Below are 16966 nucleotides of genomic sequence, written 5' to 3' on the forward strand. Positions count from 1 at the left end.
CAGAGGCGGTGCGGTTGGCACAGGATAGAGCAGGGTTTAGGGCTGTTGTGCATAGGGTCGCTATGAGTCGGAAACGACTCGACAGCACATAACAACAACAACAACCTTTATCTTGTTGTGGTGTCTTGCTATACTTCTGTGAACATTGGTGTACAAGTCTCTGTGCCTCAGTTCTCATTTTCTTGGGGCATATTCTAAGCAATGGAATAACTGGGTCATATAGAATTTCTATGTTCAGCTTTTTGAGGAAAAATAAAACTGACTTCCAGAGTGGTTGTACCATTTTACAATCCCACCAACAATGTATAATAAGAATTCCTATGTCTCCACATCTTCTCTAACATTTATTATTTCCTTTCCTGTTAAACTTTGCCACTGCTACTGGAGTGAGATGGTATCTCATTGTGGTTTTGATTTGCATCTCACTTATTGCCAGTGATTTTGAGCATTTCTTCAGGTATATGTTGGCCCTCCAAATATCTTCCTTTGTGAAAATTCTTCCCATGTCTTTTGCCCATTTTGTGATTGTGTGATCAGTCTTTTTCTTGTTGAGACCCTATAGGATTCTGTAAACTTTTAAAATAACACCTTTGTCTGAAATGGTATTGCCAAATGTTTGTTCCCAGTCAGTAAGTTTTCTTTTTACTCTGTTGGAAAATGCTTTTGATGTATGTTAGAAAGTCCCATTCAACAATTTTATCCTCTTCAGATTGTACATTTCTGGCTGTATTTGACAGTCTCTTTATACCACAGACTGGGCTCTCGAAACTTAATTCCCGTTTGTCTCTGATGATCTTTATGGTTTTAGACTTTACTCACAGGTCTCTGATCCACCTTAAGTTTATTTTTGTGTATGGTACAAGATGTGGATCTTGTTTCAGCTTTCTGCAGGTAGCAATCCAGTTTTGCCAGAACCATTTGTTAAAGAGGGTGTCATTTCCCCATTTGATAGGTTTTATTTCCTTGTCTAATATCAGTTAACCATAGATAGATGGGTCCATTTCTGGGTTCTCAATTCTGTTCCATTGGTCTACATGCCTGTCATTGTACCAGTACCACGCTGTTTTGATTACCACTGCTATGTATTAGGTTTTGAGGTCAGGGAGTCAGCTATGCCTCCCAAGAAAGAGATGTTGATATTTATACTCCTAGCTCCCACATGGGTGAGTTGCTAGGGGTTGGCAGTGACCCTCTCTCAAAAGACAGACAACCTTCTTGGATTTTCTCCTTGGGGCCCAGAATCCAATCTTCCTTTTATCCTTTCAAGTGCAGGATGGTACTATCTCCCTACATTGTAACTGCTGTTGTTATCATGGCAGTGTAACACTGAGTAGTAACTGACTCATAGCTGACCATCCAGTGGGTTTTCAAAGCCAATAAATCACACTGCAGAGGATTGCCTATCTTTCTTCCACAGAGCAGCTAGTGGATTTCAAATGACTGCCTTTGGGTTGGCGGTGCAACTCATATACTAAGGCACTAGAGCTCCACTGTAATTAGTCACAAAATAATGCAACATCCCTTGTTGCCCTCCCTAAACATTTCCCACTTAGTCCTCTTTTTAAGCTTTCTTCAGATACACACTTCAAATGTGTCAGAACCCTAAATGATACAACTCCTTGTTTGCAGTAATACCCTTTTGGTTGGCCAACTGGCTCATGATTATGTGGGTTTTTTTCCTGAGAACAGTCTCTAGACAGAGATGAGGGCCTCCAGTGGCCATGCCTATGCTACATGGTTTTCAACCTTATTGTTCAGTGTTACACTACTGACCCGACAATCTGATTGTCCTTCCCAAGAAGGTGGTATTTAAAAATAGATTAGGAGCCTCTGCCACTGCAGCATGTTTGTCACCAAAATACAACATACCTTCTAAGGAGCCTGCAAAAAAGGGCAAGAATAAGTGCTTGTACTTCCAAGTTTTGGTTGTTTAGGTCTCTCTCCTATCCCATGAGAAAGCCTATTTTCCTTCCAATACATTTACTTTTTTACTTAGCTAGTCAGAGTTGTTGTTTGTTGTTGTTATGTGCCTAGTCGCCTGTGACTCATAGCGACCCAAAATACCACAGCCCTAAACCCTGCCCTATCCTGAGCCAATCTTACTGTCTCTGACACACCTACCCCTTTGGATGGCCAACATATACCTGAAGAAATGCTCAAAATCACTGGCAATAAGTGAGATGCAAAGCAAAACCACAATGAGATACCATCTCACTCCAGTAGCAGTGGCAAAGTTTAACAGGACAGGAAATAATAAATGTTAGAGAGGATGTGGAAAGATAGGAATTCTTATTATACATTGTTGGTGGGATTGTAAAATGGTACAACCACTCTGGAAGTCAGTTTTATTTTTTCCTTAAAAAGCTGAACATAGAAATTCTATATGACCCAGCGGTTCCACTGCTTGGATTTTACCCCAAGAGAATGAGAACTGAGACACACAGAGACTTATACACCAGTATTCATAGTAGTGTTATTCACCATCGCAAGAACATGGAAACAGCCCAAATATCCAACCACAATCAAATGGATTGAGAAATTATGGTACATTCACATGATGGAATAGTACGTAGCACGCAGGAGCAATGATTTTGTAAATCATTACCTAACTTGGGAGGGACTGGAGAGCATTATGCTAAGTGAACGAACTCTGTCCCATAAGGACAAACACTGTATAAGACCATTATTGTAGAAATAGATAACTATTAAAACATGTATGAGGATCTAAGGGGGGTGGGAGCACAGGGATGAGGATGGGTGGGGGACATAATCATAGGGTGACACAGTTTGATAGGTGGAGGGAAAAGTGGGTTAAGGAAAGATCCAGTGTGGAAAACAATATATACAGAATTTTTAAGTAATCCAGAATAAAAGAAAAATGTTTAAAAAATACTTTTTTTTGGACGGGGCTCACCGGGCGTGGCTTGGGGAGCCCGTCAGCGTGTCCGCAGGACCGGACCCCTGACCTGCCCTCGTTCTGCAGCGTGCTGCCCCAGCTCGGCCGCGCGTCCTCTCGGGCAGTCATGTTGCAGCATCTGAGTTCACTGCCCACGCAGATGGATTACAAGGGCCAGAAGCTAGCTGAGCAGATGTTTCAGGGCATTATACTTTCTTCTGCAATAGTTGGATTTATCTATGGGTACGTGGCTGAACAGTTTGGATGGACTGTCTATATAGTTATGGCCGGATTTGCTTTTTCGTGTTTGCTGACCCTTCCTCCTTGGCCCATCTATCATCGGCATCCCCTCAAGTGGTTACCTGTTCAGGATTCAGGAACAGAAGACAAGAAACCAGGGGACAGAAGAATTAAGAGGCATGCGAAAAATAATTAATGTTTTGTGACTCAGCTTTTCTGTAGCAGCAGGTTTTGTGTTGGTGTGAATGAGCTAAATTGCTTTCCTACCCCAAACGTGAGTTAAAAGCCACCGATGTTGTTACGGCACTGCTGTGTGTATATTGAGTTCTCTGTAATTTCATCTCTAACCCAGGGGGATTTTCATTTCTAAATATTTTGGATCTTCTTGTTCTGAAATGGAGAAAAGAAAACACAAGTATATACAAAGATTCTTTCCGGTCTATGTAAACAAAAACTAAATGATATTTAACTAGCAACGTTTTATAATCTGCTGAGTAAACAATTTAACATTTTTCAGTTAAAACTCACAGCACAAGTCTTGAGTCCTTTTGTTTCCCATTCTTATTCTGTAAGCAAAACTATTAACGAAAAACAAATTTAGAAACATGCTATCACTACTGTTTACTGTATTTTCAAATTCCAAATAGGTCTTAACCACAGCCATTGCCTATTGAAAAACCTTAAATATGTAAACCTGTGATAAAGTATTATTTTGGTACCACTGAAATAAAGGTGTTGTTAAGCAGAAAAAAAATTTTTTTTAAAAAAAAAGTAGAGCTATTATCCCGCAGGTTTTGTGAAAATGGAATGAGTCCACATGGTTTCTACTTAACCCCTCTGCACTGTGTGCAGACATTTTGGAGCACACTAGAGAATAAAAAACAAAACAATGCTAAGACAATAAAAGAAGAAGATGCCAAGAGAATCAAAATAGTGATGACCTTGGCCATATCTGGCTGTAATTTTTCCATTATAGAAGAGGCATTGGCATCAATAACTAAACTACACTTCACTATCTTTGTAGTAACTTGCATAATACACTTGCTTAAGTCAACTTGTATAGTTCTCTTCCCCTAGTGTCAGCCCAATCATTCTAGTCTAACCTTGTGTGTTGTCAGTGTCTTCGCAGAATCCTAAGAGAAAGCCTCTCTCTGAACATGATAATGAGAGAATCTGACTCAGCAGCAATGAGTTTGGGCTTTGGGTCATCATCTAGACCAGGTATATTCCAACAAGCAGTCCATTCTTAGATCGTTCCCTTAGAGACTGTAGAACAAGCCTGAACTTTAGAGAAGGAAGTGACTCACGTTGCTGCTATGTGGGTGTGCCACATATTATATAAGCATGAGGAATAATTAAGAAGCAAGGTTTGGACTAAAAATTGGGTCAGACATGAAGGGACCCAGGAAAGAACAAGAGCTTTACTCAGATACTAAGAACATAGCATGGGAACCTGCCAGTACATTGGACTTTTAAGTGATTAGGAATATGTTGCTAGGAGACGCCAAGCTTCTGCAAGATGACTAAGCATTTTTCCTGTGCTGCCTCTTCTCTGCAGAACTGAAAGAGTGGCAGAGACAGCCCCAGGACTGTAGGCAGGGAGGTAGGGGCCTCTCTCCTGGGCACGGCTGGCCTGTGCATCAGCCAGCCACTTCTCCTTCAGTTTTCCTGCTTGCACCCTGCCCTGGGCTCTACGCCAGGCAGGGAAACGGGCTCTGTCCTCTCAAAAGCTCTGCCCTCCCAGCCCTTTTTAGAACAATTTAGGAGGTTCTGTCACCGTCCCAGGACCTCATGCCACCAATAAATAAATTTAAAAAAAAAATCTTTAAAATGTTTGTGTTTCTCTGTCTCTCTCTCAGGTTTTGTTGTTTCCCCAAGCCAGAGACAGCAACAATCAAGGGAAAGGGAGAGGAAGCAGTGATAATCATTTCCCAGACGACAGCCCAAACTCCTAGGGAGAAACTATGTCTTAACATCTACTCTGAACTCCACGCCACAGAGTTCAGCTTTTACCTGGAGGCAAATGAACTTTTCCCAACATTTTTCATTAAACAAAGAAGCATCTTGTGTGTGTCATATAGCCCTGGACACTCTCTCACAAAGGAAGATTGGGAATTGGTATTAGGTGGAGACAGCCCACCGTGTCTCCTCCCCAATGGTCTCAAGACTTTCCCCAACATCCTGAGCCCCAACTCTCATATGTGCAATTGCTGGAGCTGGTTAATCACCTGAAAAACTACCCCCAAAATTGTGAAGGAAGATTGCATGGAAAGTTACAAAATGTCACAATGGAAAAACTGCTTCTTGGAGCAAAGGAACTGAGTGAATGCTTGGCAGAGCAGCACCCTCTGCACCTTCACTGAGCTGTGCCACCCTCCCACCCCCTCCTTGCCCTTTACCCTTTTCTAAGTCACTACACTTCCTGTAACATTCTGGCTTAGACCGTGGAAAAGCAAGCAACAGTTGAGGAGATATGCTCTGAGTGCCTGCTCTGCCCACATCTTCTGTGGGAAGTGCCCCGTTCCTGGTCCCTTTGATGACCAGGTCGTTCATTCATTTATTGCAGAGATTTATTGAGCAGGTGCTGTATTGCAAGGTGTGGTAGGTGAAGAGACAGAAAAGAACCAGACAGACACGATCATTCCTCACTGAGCAGACATCCTAAAACACAAAGCAGCGTTGTGTTCTAGAGAATGATTCAGGAGGGTGCTTGCTCTAGATAGAATAGACTGAGAAGGCCTATGTGAAGAGGTAAATTTGAGCGTGCCCTTGAAGGATGAGGAGTTGTGGCTACAATGAGCACTCTAAGCAGAAGAAACAGGAGGCAGAAAGCTCCTAGGCTAGCAACAGGAGCGCAACAGAGATGCTAGTGTGGTTGCAGCCTGCAATAGAAAATGGCATGAAATGAGTTTTCTGAGGAGCAGAGGTCTTGGTAAAGCTTCTGGGTTTTAAAAGCAACAGGAAATCACTGAGGAATTTTAATCAAAGGGAGTGATATAACATAGTAGACAATTTTTGATAATGGAATAATTTTATCTACTGCGTGGAAGGTCCAGCCAATGGAGAAAGCAAGGATGCAATCAGAAGGCAAGTGCAATGATTCAGGCAAGACAAGATGGTGACCTTGACAGTGGTCAGTGATGGAGAAGAAAGAAGTGGACAATTGATGATGTAATGTGCAGGCACTGTTCACAAGGCTTGTCTAGAGTGAGCAGGAGATGAGATGAAAAGAGTGGAATCAAGCATGATCTTGGGGTTGGCCTTGAACATGTGGGTATACATGTACGTGGCATCAGGATTGGAAGAAGACTCATCAACAGTCAGCATTATGCAGATGACACAACCCTGCTTGCTGAAACTGAGAGGACTTGAAGCACTTGCTACAGAGGGTCAAAGACTGCAGCCTTCAATATGGATTGATGCTCAATATCAAGAAAACAAAGATTCTCACCACTGGGCCAATTGGCAGCATCGTGATGGATGGTGAAGAGGTTGAGATTGTTAACAGCTTTAGTTTGCTTGGCTCCACCATCAACACTCTTGGCACCAGCAGCCAGGAAATTAAAAGACTTATTGCATTGGGAAAGTCTGCTGTCAGAGACCTCTCCAAAGTACTGAAGAGCAATGATGTTAGTCTGGAGACTAAGGTGTGCTTGATACAGGCCATGGTCTTTGCAATCACTTGCTATGTATCACAGAGCTAGACAATGGCTAGGGATGATAGAAAGATAATTGATGCTTTTGAGCTGTGGTGTTGGAGAAGAGTGTTGAGTACATCATGGACTGCTAAGAGAATGAACAGGTTCATCCTAGAGAGGGTGAGACCAGGCTGCTCTTTGGAGGAAAGAATCATGAAGCTTTGTCTGACATACTGTACACATATTGCAAGTTTGGATTTGTCCTTGGAAAAGGACGTCATGCTTGGGAGGGTGGAAAGACAGTGCAGGACAGCAAGACCCTCAATGAGATGGATTGATTCAGTGACTTGGGGTAATGAGGGTAGAAGTGTCAGAGACAAGATTGGCACAGGATAGAGAGGGGGTTTAGGACTGTTGTACATTGGGTCAGTTATGAGTCACAGGTGACTCGACGGCACATAACAACAACAACAACAAAACAGAGCTTATTATGTTGTTGTGTACCACCAGTTGACTCATAGCTGACCCTGCAGCGGGTATTCAGAGGCAGTAAATTGCATGAGAGCCAATGGCCAATCCCCCTCCTGTAGAGCAGCTGGTGATTCGGATTGTGTACCTTCAAGTCGGAAGCACGGCTCTTTATCACTTGGCCACCAGCGCTCCCTCAGCCTCTGCCTTTGGGATTGTAGTGCAACTCCTTATGAGCTATATCACTAGGGCTCCCTAAAGTGGAAACAGTAGTGACATTTAAATAAATAAGCCCACAGAACAAAAATAATGACGTGAAAGTGACAGAGAACACAAGAAGTCAAGAAATCATTGGAGAGGTAAGAAGCTAGAGAAGTGGCAGCTAACTTAGCAAAGCAGAAGAAGCGGAAACAAAAGCAAAAGTGAGTGCCAATGAGGAGCCAGCTGGTGGAGGGCACTGAATGCCAAGAAAGCTGCTGAATTTGGACCAGGTTGAGAAATGGAACTGGAAATAGGAAGGCTGCACGGAAGTCTGGAGACTTTACTGGAAGTTGACAGCATTTAAACGCTCCCTCAAGGTGGACTCCACATGCTGGGCCACTGGGGAGTTTGGGTTCTTAAATTGAGGGGTGGGGTGTGTGTGTGTGTGTGTGTGTGTGTGTGTGTGTGTGTGTGTGTGAAGTTCATCTTGGGTTGCCCAAGTACAAGTACACTTGACCCTCTGTATCCTTGGCTTCTGCATCTGCACATCCAGCCCACCTCAAAATATTGGGGAACAGGGAAAAGCAGTGAGGTGCTCAAAGTAATCACTCAAAGGTTAAGAGGAAGATAAAGTGACATTTCCATAAGAATCTCCATTGTATTGTGATTAAGTCTGGAGATGATTGAGAGTCTACAGGAGGATTTGTATAGGTTATACGCAAAGACTACATCATTTGTGTAAGGACATAAACGTGAATGGATTTGCGTGTCCTACCTAAGGGAGTCCTGGAACCAGTCTCCTGAGGATACCAAAGGATAACTGTACAGACTGCGTGATGGGATGGGCCAGCATGCTCCTTCCCTCCTCCACGCCTTCCTAAGCGCCACTCCCTCTGCTTGGAGTTGCCATCATCCTTACTCTTCTATCTGTGGAGGTAACCTTGAGAACCTGGTCCCAGGCAGAGCTGGATACTCTTTCCTTGAGCTCCTGCCTCTTTAGTCTGTTCAGTTCATCTTAAAGCACCAGCCACTGTACAAGTCATCTGCTTTCTTTCCCGTCCTCAACCTCTCAAAATTCTAGGCTTTGAATTTGCCAAACACAGGGCCTTATTCACAAAAAAGCAAGATTCTTTAAAGATTAAAGCAAAAGAGACAACTCAGTTCATTGCCACAGAAGGCAAAGCTGTTATGGTCCCAGCACACCAATTCCCCACAGCTTCTGTCAGTTTTGTGAATTGAGGTGCCTCGCTCAATTCCACAAAATGCTGGGCCCGAGAAATCCCTGTTCTGTCTCCCAAAATTGTTCTTTCCCACAGCAATTATCCTCTGGAGTCTGAGAATTGAAGCTCCCTCTCCTAAGAAGTCAAAGAAGGCAAGAGCCTCACTCTCCCAGGCCCTGTGATTCATCCACAAGCATGTGGAGGAAGCTCTTCCTGGGCTGCTGCACTGTTCTGCCCTGGAGAGGGGTTGCAGCAGCATGTCCCCAGTGAGAGGCCATTTGTGAGACCCAAAGCCAAGGCTGGACCACAGGTCGGCCTCCTCCCTGCACACTCTGCCCCTTGCTCTCTGCTTCTACCCCTTGTTAACATTTCTGCCCATTCTTGCCATAACTCACTTTCTGTAACCCTGGCCCTGTGCCTGCATCCCATCGCTCTCTGCCCTGTGTTTTCTCAGGGATTCCCTCCTTGACCCTCATTCCACTCACACTCTGCTGTCCTGTGTTCTGGAACACAATGACAAGCTAAGTTCCAGGGCCCTTGAGGGCATGACAGCAGGAGCTGACCACAATTCCTGGCTTTTAGCCAGGCATGGGCCTGTTCCCGCTAGTCAATTGATGATCCAATGTGATAAAGCTCACCTGTATCAAGATCTACACGAGTCCCTCAAGAATTGCTTGAAGAACTTGTAGAACATCGTTGTCCTGAGGAGAAGCAAGTCAGAGACCCACAACTACACAATGAATAGGAAAGGGTAGAAGGAGGGAAGGAAGCAAAAGAGAAATACCCCAGAGTGGTCAGTCCTCCAGCGGCCATTACACCACAGCAGCAGGACCCTGAAGGCTGACACATGATGGACTGTTCACATGTCACATCAGCAAGAATGGCCACTGAGACCTGGGCCAGCAAAGGAAACCAGAACTGCTACCCAGGTTGGCTATTCACAATCCAACCCGCCCTTTCCCTCATTCAGTTCACTAACAGTGACTCCAGGAGAGCTGCTCCCCGACTGATCAAGGTGGGGAAGTCCGGGGCTTTCCATTATTAGCATTCTAGGGTGCTAATCCCTGATGTCAGCTGAAGCCCTTACAGATTAAGACCAACAAAATCCATGTGCTTTTGACGAGGAGGAGAAGGGAATGAGAAAAGCAAAGGAAGCATGGAACAGAATGAAAGTGAGTAGTGGGAACCAGGCAGGGAGAGACAAGCAAAGAGCAGAGTGGGCTGTGGGCATCTATGACATGCAGTGCACGAGTAAGCCTCATGCATGCCCAGAATTAAGTTCCGGTCCAGCCTTCCCACAGGGGTGCTGCACACCCTGCCTGACCACTCTGGGCACCAGGGAAAGTGACAGCAACGGATCCTTGGTCCACTGCTGAAAGTGACTCCTTAGAATGACACCTGTTGCTGTTGTTCTGCACCGTTGAGACAGAACCTACTACAATGGGTTTTCAGAGACAGTAAATCACACGAGAGGAGACTGTTCATTGTTCTGCAGAGCAGCTGGTGGAGTCTAACCACATTCCTTCAACTTGGCAGTACAGCTCCTTACCACTAGGCCACCAGAGCCCCTTTATAAAGGTACTTGGAGGGGTTCTAACCCAGAATTTTATTCAGGCACACACACACACACACACACACACACACACACACACACACACACACACCCTTCTTTTAGCTCACGACTATACAGAACTCCATTTACGTAAAACTCTTGGTTCCTTAGTTGGCCATATGTGGCATTCTTTTATTGCTTTATTTATGTCATATCTAATGATTCCCGAACAGTTATTTGAAAGTCAAATTCAAATGGCTGGAAGTAAAATAATACATTTGTGTATTATATAATAGGCGTTGTTATTAAAAAAGATTAAATATTTTAGCTCCTACGGGGACTCAAAGAACTTCTGGATTCCATTCAAAACCTACAGAAAGTATTAAAAGACTTTTGTTTAATGATGCTGAAAGCCAGAAATACATGGGTCATCCCTATCCAGAAGCCCTCTGTCCTCACAATTCCACAAACATCGCTAGAACAGGGATCAGCAAACTACGGTCTGTTGGCCAAATTCCATATGCCAGGCTAGAGACTAAGGTTCACCCAACCCACCCTGTGGTCTTTGCAAATACTTGCTATGCATCAGATACTTGACAATGACTAAAGATGATAGAAGAAGAATCAATGCCTTTGAGTTGTGGTGCTGGAGAAGAGTATGGAACCATGGACTGATAAGATAACAAACAGTTCTGTCTTAGAGACCGTGAAATCAAGTTGCTCCTTGGAGGCAAGGATTTTGAAGCTCCATCTCACATTTTTTGGGCATGTTGTCAGGAGCGACCAGCCCTTGGAGAAGGACATCATGCTTGGAAGGGTGGAGGGACAGTGCTAGAGAGGAAGACCCTGGATGAGATGGATTGACTCAGTGACTGGGGTCAGTGGGTGTAGGTGTGTTGGAGATAATGAAGTTGACTCAAGACAGAGCAGGGTTCAGAGCTGTTTTCTATAGGGTAGCTATGCGTCACAGTCAACTTGACCATAACGACAGCCTGTTTTTGTAAGGCATGTGAGCTAAGAGTGGTTTTTATAGTTACATTGTACATTCTTTACTAGTAGGGGTCAGGGTGGAAATCAAAAAAGAATGTTAATTTGTGAAAATTATATGAATCCAAATGTTAGTGCCCATAAATAAAGCTTTATTAGAACATTGCCACATTCATTTACTTGTACATCATCTGTGGCTGTTTTCATGATACAAAGGCAGAATTGAGTGGTTGGAGACCTTATGTCTCACAAGCCTAAAATATTTGCTCTCTAGCCCTTCAGGAAAAGCTTGTTGACAATTGACTCTAGAGTACAGTCCGGAAAGTCTAACCACCCTCACTGTTCCTCTCCTTCTTTCTCCATTTCTCTTCTTCTGTTTTTTCTCCCACAATCCTTTGGGACATAGAAGTGAGTCTGCCTTTATTTCCTTTACATCATTTCCTCCCCTTTTCTGACTCCAAACTCAAATTCATTGTCATCAAGTCAGAATCAACTCATAGCTGAACCCTCAGTGGGTTTTCAGAGATTATAAATCATACGTGAGCTTTGTCCACCTTTCTGACTTCAGCCTCATGAATAAGCCGATGGAATAGGCAAGAAAATTCCCCAGAATTTCTCGGGAGCATCTCCAGAGAGACAGAGGTGTGCAGTAATATGGTGATACCCTTGCTCGTCTAGTTTAGAGCTCTTGGGCTGGTCATCCTCCGTGGAAATAACACTCTAGCTGGTGAGAAATCAGTCTCCACCAGAGGCAGAATGACTTTGGGTGTGATAGAGATTTGATCTTTTGAATTGATCAATCAAACCATGAGCTTATTTTATCTCTGATTTCTAGTTATGTAAGTCAGTACATTTCCTTATTGTTTAGGCCAGTGTTAACCTCTTTTCTTGTTCATCAGAGCTGAAAGCATATTCTAACTGACCTACATGTTAATCTGCTCTTTCCTCCTCCTTTCTGCTATCCAGAATTAATGTCACGGCCACATTATAGAACTGGAAACAGAGCAAAGGCTCCCACAGATGGCAAGCCCAATGATCAACAACAGAGACCACTCTTCTCCAGGAAGGGAGGCATGTCACCATCACCTGGACATGTACTTCAACAACCCACTGCAGAGTGTTTCTTTGTCCACTGTGGACAAAAGGACAGAGAAGCTGCTGGAGTAATCTGTGTTCCAAGTGCCCAAGGATCACATATCTCAGGGTCAGAGGCCAGTAGTAAGAAAAATGAGAACTCCTGGTGGGCACATGGCAGCTCTGAATCTCTTTCTTCATATAACCATGTTATTTATTGTCTTCATTGGTACATTTTCTACTTTTTAAGGAAACTTTATTATTGAGATAACATATTTGCACAATAAAATACACTCATTTTAAATGAATGACACTGTGGGTTTTGACATGTATATATGCAAGTGATGCACACTACCGTGGTCAAGATAGAAAACCTTTCCTTTATTTCCAAAAGTTCTTACGTGCTACCACATTGCAGACACCCTCTCTCAACCCTTCTCCTCTCCTCACCCTAAGCAACTTACTCATCAGATTTCAGTCACTACAAATTAGTTTTGCCTCGTCTAGCATTTCAAATAAATTAAATCATACCACATGTATTTGTGGTGTCTGGCTTTTCTCACTGTGGATAATGTTTTGGCGATTTATCCGTGTTGCATGGAGCCCTGGTGGTCTAGTAGGTGAGGAGTTAGTACTAACTGAAGATAAGCCATTTGAATCCATGAAAGAGAGCAATCTCCTCCCAGGTGATTAACAGTCTGTGAACCTCCCTCTCCGCTCCCCTCCCCTTCCCCAGAGTCAGCTCTGAGTAGGTTCCACTTGGCACATAACAGAACAACATATGTAGCAACACTACACTGGTGTAGGTTTCTTGGGAGGGGTGTTTTGCTAATTTTAGTAAAAATAGTTGCTGTGACTAGTCAAGTCAGATCAGAGGCATAAATCCTTCAGGATAAATCAGGACAATGGAAACTCTATGCATATGAGCTGTTTTTATCCTCTGCAACAGCTTAGCCCTCTTAGTTACATCCAAGTCTGCCATAGGATAATTGTTCTAAAAAAACCCGCAAGCTTACCTGGCAAATTAGAGCCTTGTTATAATTCGGAAAGATTTGAATTTTAAAAATTTGATGGATGGTAAATCCAATGTCTCATTACAAGAAATTTCAACACCGCATGTCAATAAAGAAAAAGGTGGTCGTATTCTTCAAACATAATTTCAACTGCTGTAATGTTTTAGAGAGTTTTAAAGTTATTTTCAAAATATATCTATGAAAACAAAATCCCTTGTCAATGACAATTTTGAAGACTTTGAAGAAATGATTTAAAATTATCAGAATTCTGATCAGCTGCCTTGATCAGAAACTTCATGTTGCCATTTCAAGCCAAAAATTACAGATAAAAAAGATACATTTTTGGAAAAGATAAATTCATGGAAGCAAGCTCATGATTACCAATGAAAGATAAGATTTTATATAGTCTTGTACAAACTCAGTATTTATCTCGCCCCTTACTTTGTACTTTATTGTAATTACATAACATACAGGAAATGGATATATTTTCTTGAACTCCCCTATAATAGCCAGTTGCCATGTTGCTACTGTTTTTGTTATTGTTGTTGTTGTTGTTAAATGCTGTTGAGTTGCAGGCGACTCATAGCGACCCTATGAAGGAGAGTCCTCGATGCTTGGGTGCCTCTCATCCTCCAAGTTCATAGGGTTTCCAGAGGCAAGCTATTACAGAAGTGGATGCCACTCCTCCTTCCAAGTTTTTGTTATTAGATGCCATCAACTCATAGCAACTCTGTAAACAACAGATCTGAACCCTGTCCTGTACCATTCTTTTCGTCTCTAACACACTTGAGGGCATTGTTACTGTCATCATGTCAATCTCTTTGGGGGTTTTCCTCTCTTTTGGTGACCCTTCACCTTTCCTAGCATGATGTCCCTTTTCAAGGAATAGTCTCTCCTAGCAACACACGCGAAGTACGTGAGATGAAGCTCCGCCATCCTTGCCTCCAAGGAACACTCTAGACACACTTTCTCTGACATATATCTGTTTGGGTTTTTTGGCAACCCATAGTTGTAATCATATCCAACACCACAACTCAAAGGCATTGCTTCTTCTATAATCCTTATTCATTGTCCAGCTCTCAGATGCATAGCAGGTGATTAAAAAGGCCAGGGCCTGAATCAAGCACACCATAGTCTTCAAAGTGACATCATTGCTCCTCAGTAATTTGGAGAATTCGCTGATGGTGGACTTGCCCAATGCACTATGTCTCCTGATTTTTTGACTGCTGATACTAAGGGTGTTGATTGTGGATCCAAGTAAGATTAAATAATTGACAAAATCTTTTCTCAATCTATCATGGTATTGCTTATTGATCCAGTGATGATGATATTTGTCTTCTTGATGTTGGGAAGTAATCTACCTTGAAGGAGGTAGTACACAAATTGTTGATGAGTCTTCTTCTTATCCTGATCTGATGCTACTACATTCTTCTTCATAGCATCCAGCTCCTTGATTGAATAAGTATGGAGAAAGAACACAACCCTGATGCACACCTTTGCTGATTTTAAACCATGCCATGTTCCCTTTCTTTGTTCAGATAATAGTTACTTGGTCTAGATGCCGGTTTTATAGGAACACAAAGTGTTCTGAGATTCCCATTCTTAATGTCAGTCATTGTTTGTCATGATCCACACAGTTAAATGCCTTTACATAGTTGCCATGAGCCCATTCTTACTCACAGCAGCTTTGTATGTCAGAGTGGAGCTGTGCTCCATGAAGTTGCAGTGACTCATTTCTCAGAATTGAATATAACCCTTTTTCTGATTGGATTGAATATCTAACCTTTCAGGTAACAGCCAAGTTATTAACCTTTTGTAGCACTTGAGGACTTCAGAGTCCCATATGTTGTTGTTAAGTGCCATCGAGTCGCAGGCGACTCAGCGACCCTATGAAGAAGAGTCGTATAGGTGGCCCTAAATTCCTTTCACAATTCTGGTGGCTTAGTGGTAGGAAGTTGCACTATCAACCCAAAGACAAGTGGTTCTAATCCACCAGCTGCTTCTCAAGAGTAAAATGGGCAATCTTCCTCCCGTGCAATTTACAGACTCTGAAAACTCAGATTAGGGTCAGCTGTGAGCCGGTTCAACTCAATGGCACACAGACAACAAAGTGCCCTTCAGTTTGGCCCCCGGTGCTTCATATGCCCTCACTTTGTATGTGTTCTGTGATGGGGCAGGCAGCAAGCACTGCTCCAGGCTAGGAGAGGGGCAGTGACCTGTCTTATTAATAAAACCTCTCCTGCCCCCTAGTGATGATCTTTGTAGCTGCGTCTCAGGGAAAACTGAATTGAAGAGCCCTGGTGATGTAGCAAGCACGTAGCTGCTCCAAAGGAGGAAAATGAACAGCCTCCTTTCTTGAAGGTTTACAGCTTTGGAAATTCGGTGAATGGTCACGAAGGGTTGGAAACAATAAACAGCAATGGTGTTTTGGTGAAATGTGGTTAATTTGAACCAACATTCTCTCCATGGGAGAAAATTGTGCCACTCTCCCTCGGAAAACCTATGAGGAAATTATACTCTTCCCCCCCCCACCACCACCGGCTTTGTTTTAATGTTCAGTCCAGTCCTGTCTTCATATTGTCCAGCCACTGTTGGGAACTTCTATAGGTCAGAGTCCTGGTCTGCTTGTCTCAAAAAAGCGCTCAAACTCATAGCAGTCACATCCGAACCCACTCACAGCTGACCCTCCAGTAGGTTTTCAGAGGCTATGAATCACACAGGAGGGAACTATCTTCTTTTACCCAAAAAGTAGCTTAGCTGGTAGATTCAAAACACCTGCCTTTGGATTGGCAGCACAACTCCTTATCCACTAGGCCATCAGAGCTCCCTTTGCCTCCCTGTCTTTGTTGTTATGTACCCTTGAGTCAAAACCGATCCAGAGCTGCCCTGAGGCAGTAAACCACACAGCAGGAGACGGCCCAACCTTCTCTCAGGAAGCAGCTGGGAAATTCAAACCTTGTGAGTCTGAGTTAGCAGTGCAACTCCTTACCACTAAATCGCTGAGCTCCAGGCAGGGACCTAGACGCCTTTTATCGGAAGAGCTGTCAGAGGTTAAGTCATAACTATGGAATGGCAGCTCAGATCTTTGTGGTGAAAGGCTATGGAGGGATTTCTCTCCCAGCCTGTGTTTCCATGTGGGAGATTCAGAAGCAAACTCCCACCCTCATGATAGGCTTACCAGATGAATTTCAAGTCTTGAGATCTAATTAATCCCATTTCCTTGGACTGTGTGATCAGATTTACTTTAAACTGTTGAGTGAACAGCCCAATAATCAAGCCAACGTCTTCCTAAGCACAGACACATCGGTGCCCAGGTGGACAGGACCTGGATAAGCGTTACTTGTAGTCATATAACCGTTGCTCTGGGGCCCCTGAGTGGCTGATTGTTCAGTGGGACACCCCCAGCCCCACCAGCCCCTGCACAAGACACAGTCATTACCATATGATCTCCACTGAGTGGGACTATATTCTGATAATCTCTCTTTTTCTATGTTTTTTTTTAGTCTTCTCTATAATTATATTTTATTCATTTTCATAAACATTTACCGAGATTTTGGGTTTCCATTCATTCACTGCTGCACCATTCTCTCTACCCTCCTCCCAGTTTGTTCTTGTCCAAATGCCACAGTGCTTGTCAAAGCCAGTTCTGATTAATCTTCTTTGTCAGTGTGTCCTTT

This window comes from Elephantulus edwardii, unplaced genomic scaffold (genome assembly GCF_000299155.1).
Source record: "Elephantulus edwardii isolate Elephantulus edwardi_28Jun2011 unplaced genomic scaffold, EleEdw1.0 scaffold00044, whole genome shotgun sequence".
NCBI lineage: Eukaryota > Metazoa > Chordata > Mammalia > Macroscelidea > Macroscelididae > Elephantulus > Elephantulus edwardii.